This window comes from Polistes fuscatus, unplaced genomic scaffold, assembly GCF_010416935.1.
Source record: "Polistes fuscatus isolate 324 unplaced genomic scaffold, CU_Pfus_HIC Scaffold44, whole genome shotgun sequence".
Taxonomy (NCBI): domain Eukaryota; kingdom Metazoa; phylum Arthropoda; class Insecta; order Hymenoptera; family Vespidae; genus Polistes; species Polistes fuscatus.
Genome location: NW_025113123.1, coordinates 71,911 through 78,775, shown reverse-complemented (window position 1 = coordinate 78,775; position 6,865 = coordinate 71,911).

Genomic DNA, 6,865 nt, shown 5'->3' with positions numbered 1-6,865 from the left:
ATTTACCGGTATAATATACATACTTAAAATCCTTTCTCTGCTTAGGGATATATATAGATATTTAGAACGCTCGACATTCAATGGCCAAAGACGAAAAATATTCGCTACCGCATGAAAAAATAGAAAGAGAGAAATATCGGTTTCTTCTCTCGCTCGCACTTGCATTCACGACCGAGAGGCCCAAAAATAGCCTATGATTAGTACACGTTTTGATTAGTACAAGCTCGCACGCACAATATTCCGCTCGCGTGTAAAAACCGACAGAGAGAAAGGATTTGTCCCCACTCTTACAATTATGCTTTACGTTTTTTTCCAAATATTTCTTGCTTATTTTTGCAAATACGAAGATGGATTTTAGAACATTTTTTATGTATTTTTCAATTCAAGTATTTTATACGCGGTTCGTTCCTCACCCATACGCGCCACGTGGCCAACCCATCTTAATCAGCGTAATTTTATGACGGTCATAAAAATGTCCGGTCTATTATACAATATATGCAATTCCACGTTGTGTAATTTTTTCCTTTCGGCTGTTTCCTCTCGCGTTTTGTACTGAAGATTTTACGAAGTATTTTTTTCACAAATATCCTAAATTTCTTTTCGTCCTACATTGTAAGTGACCTTGCCTTGCATCCATTAAGGACTACCGGTAGAATGACTGTTTTTTAAATTCTGATCTTTAAGCGCCTACACAATACCCCCGAGCTGAGTAGTTTATTGACTGAATAAAAGTATGCATTTCCCACAAATTGATCCTTTTTTTCAATTCTTCGCTAATTTATTTCGATTAATTTGGGATCGATCCTAAATATCTAAAGTTGTTGATCATATAAAATATTCAAATCATGGATTTAATTTAAAATTTTAAGTCAATGTTAAATTATTATTAATTTTTAATTAGAAGTGAAATGTTAACGATTTTAAATATATATAGTTTTTTAGAATTGAATAAAATTCAGCTTTAAAATTTAAATTTTATATTTATATTAATTTTTAAAAATAAATTATTTAAAACTAAATATATATTCGGGATAAATTGAATATATTATTTATAAATACAAATGATTGTATTAATATTTAAAAGTAATTATAAAATTATATTCTTTTAAAAAAATGTTTTAATTTATAGTTAGATATAATATAATATTATTAAATTTAAAAATTTAATTTTTATTTTAATAATCAGTTCAAATTTTATCCCTAACGACTAAGTTTCCAGTATTATGCAAATTCGCATTTTTTCGGTGACCATATATTTGATTTTTACCAAATATATTTTTTTTTATTTGCAACCCTAGTTCTCTTGTTTTGTCCAATAGAGTTCTTGTGTTATTTACTAATGTCTCCTTATTGTCCCCCAGCAAAGCAATATTGTCCGCATATGTTAGTAGTAGCGTTGTGATATACTAATATATTATACTTAATATTATACTATAAATATTTAATACTTTTTGATTAAGGTAGCACGTACTTGTAGTAATTGATGTGAATATCTAATTAAAAATATATCAATTCCTTTAAAAATTTGTTGTAAAATTGCCTTTGATCTGTTTCAACATAGAATCGATTTATAATAAAAATTCGTTTAACCCGTTTGATACTAACAAAAACTACAATTTCTTTGCATTAATCTTTCGCAGTGTACTAAATGATGATTATTTTAAAACAATTTTTTATATTATATTATTGTAAAATGCATTTAATTATGAGACAGGGTTATTTCTTTTCAAGACTAAATAAGTTAATCAATCACCCTGTGAGGCCTGGGTCAAGTTGCTACCAGGGCTCTGAGTTTAGACAATATAAAATTTATTAATCAGAACAGAAATAAATGTTAGGCGCCAGTTAGATTTTCCCTAATAAATATATTAATCAAATTACCCAATCTAAGCGGCCCCGACTAGTAGAAAGAAAATGAGACAAACACAGGCGGGCGTCATTGGGTGACCCAAAATATTGCGAAATTTCAATAGAAAAGAATTAACAAAGACTAAAGGAGGTAACTTACGTGACTGGTGCACAAAACACTGATCACTGATTTTACAATTAACTCTTTTAATATGAAAATATAAAATACACTTATACTCTCGGTTGAGCTCGTAGTCGGTCAAAAGTGATTCAAGAGTAAATGATATAAAATAATCTAATAAGAGAGAAATGATATATATTATAAAATGATAAATTGAAATACATATAATTAATAATAATAAGAAGGATAATAGACGCAATTAAATCTATACAATACAATATAATACAAAAGATAAGACAAGAAGTAAAATAAAGAATAGTATAACAAAATCGAATATAGAGTAGACTGTTAAAGAATTTAATATAAAAAAACTGACGATATCGCTTCTAACAATTAAAGAAATGTACAAGTTAATAGGTAAAATAAGTTCGTATAGAATTTCGACTAAACCGTGCAATTAGACGGCTGGCGGAAGAGTATCGATCTTTTCCTCTCTGACGAAGAGGTTTCCATTTTTGGCAACAATGTTCGACGTTGCCATCGCAATTCTTTCCTAATTGACGAATCGCTTGCTCTTATTTTCTAGTTTCTACTTCGTTAGCCTCTCCTAGTCGTCGGTTGTCGAATTCGTCGTTATCTAGGAACTACGAACAGGCACTACCTATGACAATGTAGATACATAGTGATCTTTTAGTTATATTTCATAATATCGAGCCGTGTGACGTCGAGGTGCGTCTTTTGACGGATTTTCCTATCGCAATTATAACTACCTTCAACCAATATTTTACATTACACGACCAAATTTAATTGCTATGCAGTTCACCCGATAAAATGATATTCGTGTTATAATTATTTGGTACGGTATGCATAGAAACGGAAAACAAAAGTATACCGAAATTATTAAAAATAATGATTCTTTTGAAAAGGTATTTTATTTCCACAACAAACTAAAATTCAAACGATAAAACTTGCGTAGCTTATCGATGTATTATGCTTGATCTCTTTCTTTTTTTCCTATTTCATTATAACGTAGATAGAAAACAAGAACTTTCAGCTCGTTGTTGTTGAACTATCTCACTCGCTTTCATCATATTTCTCTAGTTCTCTCTCTCTTTCTTTTCTCATTTTATTTTCGTCATACTTTCGTTACACTACCGTTAGCATTTCCATTGCAGTTTCGTATATCTCTCATCTCTCACTTATTCTTGCTATAGAACCTTTATATCAAAAGCATGAATAATATTATAACATCTTATCTTTATAAACGCAGCCATATTAGAACGCTTCAAGGGAATTTACAAAAATGATAATTGTGAACATTTATATAAAATAACTTACTTGATTAAAGGTACACAGGCAAAATGCAGAGATTCGAATTATTAAATACTGACCAAGTTCGAGCCCATTTATTACGACGCAAATACTTTGCTTGTTGAATATTGACAGAAGAAAAAATAAGAATATAAAATATCTGTTAATGAGAGTTAGCGGCATGAAATAATAGCCTGGAGAAAAAGGCTATTTCATCTTATTTTAATGAAATGTGAAACAAATTTTGTTCACATTTTGCATGTAACCTTTACAAAATGATTTCAAATTGCTTTGTACTCCTAATTTATTTTCTTATCTATATCGTTACTACCAACGTACTGTTCATACTTAATTTTTTGCATCATTTCATCGACTTTATCAGAGATTGTTCGATCATAACAATAAGCATATTTCACATCAAAATTTCTTTATTGAAAACAATCCAACGAGTATTGTACCACTTATATAGATACTGCATCATATTCATGAATATCACAATTTTTGTATACATGTGCCGAATTTTCCATGCTTTGTAATCTAATTCTCAATTATATCGAATATCATTATTTTCACTCATTTTCGATCAACAGTAACTTTTAACTGAATAAATAAATATCACAACTTTTATTTAAATTATTGTATGATACATCTTTCAAATGCACACACGCATTACAAGATCCGATTATTATTACCAGAATTATGCGATCTTAAGAAAATTAATTTTTCCCCAACCTACTATAACACCTCGATGTATCTCGATAAATAAATAACGTAAACCGAATTAAATATTTGTTTTTTAGAAAAAAACAGTCATAGTATCATTTTAGTTTTTTTTGAAAATCCAACATTCGAAACGTATCACTACTATATTCGATTGTTCCTGACAATTTTTTACAATCAAATAAAATTTTTGATTTCTTAGTGAATGTTTGTTTTGCAAAATTATATCAGCATTATCAATCACTAAACATGTTTGATTTAAAATATTCTAAAGCACTTAATTAGTAAATTTCTATCGAAATATGTGCGTATTCAATATGGAATATCAGAATAACTGATAATGCTCATATTAAATGTTTATTTTATAATTTTCATTATAAAGTTGCAATAATAATGAAAAATCGATATATTTTCTTCCCTGTTCTTATTAAGATCGCGAAAAACGTGAAACTTTAGTTGTTTTTCACGAGGCAAATTTGTAAAAAGCAGAAAAATTTAAATGATTTAATTAAATGTACAAATCTCTAGAACATATTTTTTTTTTTTCATTTAAATAAATGTCTATTTTCTATAATAGACATTATTAAAATGTATATTATTACAAACAAAAATAATAAACACACAGTTATAAAAAGAAATTTTGAAATACCTATTAAGAATAAAACACTTACATACATATACTCATACAGATTCTCTCGTTAATAAATAAACCGAGCAATATTATTAATTTGTAGAAGCTTTCAAACGAAATATTTGTATTAAGTGGACCGGAAAGTAATGTCGTTTTTGCGTATGTTGATATATGATTGTCATTGGACAGCTTATTTTGTACTTCGAAGTCGTACAAAAGGCATTTAAAGGTTAAATGTGATTTTTCAATTCTAAATAATTAAATATTAAAATTTTTTTTGCAATTTGAGGTGAAATTGCAAGCCAAATACCAGAAAAGCATATCCGGCATTGTACGCCTTTAGTTTCGCAAGAGTAGTGGCGACTTAAAACATTTGCGATGTTTATTCAAATGCATTATGCAAATCATTAGATTATAATTGAATGATAATCCAAAACGCAAAAGGCAATGGCTCTCTCCACATGAATCACCACAAGTACTGCGAAGCTGGGTTTACATCCAAAAGGCAAAAGGCCAAAAGGTGCTTCTGTATGTTTGTTGGAGTATTCGCAGAATTGTTCATTTTGAAGTGCTAAAATCTGAAGAAACTGTTAACACAGACCTTTATTGCGAACAACTGGATCGAGTGAACAAATCTGTAATCGAAAAGTATCTTGCGATTGTCAACAGAAAAGGCGTTATGCTGCATCACGACAATGCAAGTCCACACTGTACAAAATGAACCCTAGAAAAAATTAATGAATTAGAGTGGGAGTAATGCCTCACTCACCATACTCGCCTGATATCCCACTCTCGGATTTACTCCGATCGCTACATTTTCTTAGAAGCAAAAAATTTGAAAATTTGGATGATGTCCAAAATGCTATCTCGAGATATTTTAATAAAAAAGCAAATGATTTTTTCGGTCTGGCATTAAAAATATGTATACTAGATGGCAGAAGGTTTTTGATAACAGGGGTGATTATATTATTGATAACAAAAATAATGTTAGTTATGTAGGATGTTTAAATTATAAAAAATAGTGAGGAGTGCGATCAGAAGTAACAATTTATTAATATAACACTAAAACTTGATTATACCGTAGCTGGACTTACACTGAACTCGGTTCGAACCGAAACGCTTCTCTTTTATATTCCTCTTATCGCTCTAGAAACCCCTCGGTCCCTCTCGAATATTCATCTATTTATCTACGAGAAACATCGAGTGGTTTCCATGCGACGAAACATGAAACGCATTTCTCACGTGGTATCGCCCAAACAAACGAATGCCGGATATTTTCGAAGAGAAAGTTTCTTTTCTTTATTTCCTATCCTTCAGTTATATCATATTTACTCATGTACTAACAATGTTAGTTATACCATATATAACCATGGACTAACAATGTTAGTTATATTATTTGTATAATAATTCTTACAGTTGAAATATTTGATCGTTTGTATTAAATGAAACAATTAAAATTTGGTATACTAACAGAATCATTGTAATATAAAGAAGTTTCACTAAACATTAAAATTTAAGATTTCTGTATAATTGAATCAATCAGTTCATCGGAGTGAGCTTGCTGACTTTTATAACTGAAAGTATCAAATTGACGATAATTGCTACACGCTAAAGATGAATCTAAATAAACATCAATTTTTGGCCAGATGCTGAGACGATGGTCCAGAAGTCACTAGTAAATTCGAAGTTGATGGAGTCCAAAAATTTCATTCACAAAGATTGATTTGCATGTGCAATCATTTTTTTTTTCGCAGGCTATATGCGTTACAACGTTCCGCGTTTGTTTGAGCAGGAAGAGCCGAGATGTGGGTATACTCAACTCACTTGAATGTAATAAAATAGATAGTGCAATATCTTCCTAAGAAATGAATGAAAGTTAATGCAATAACAATAAAATTTAAATAAAATGCAATGAATAAATAATTTTTAACAGTAATATAATTTTATCTTTTAACAGATTCACGTCTTGTTTACCCTTCGTATCTGCTGCAACACTCTACTCGCATCATAATTTAAATGGAATTTCTATGGAAAGACGTTTAGTAGATGCAAGTATACAATATTTTCTTATAAATTAATAAACAGTAATGTCTTTCAATACCTGTTAAAACGCTTGAAGATACATTATGTGAGAATAAAAAATCTCTCTATATAATGTAATACCTGTTAGTGTTTTAAATTTGTAATAAAACTAAGAAGCATTCTTTCTTCACTACTTTTGACAAATTATTATT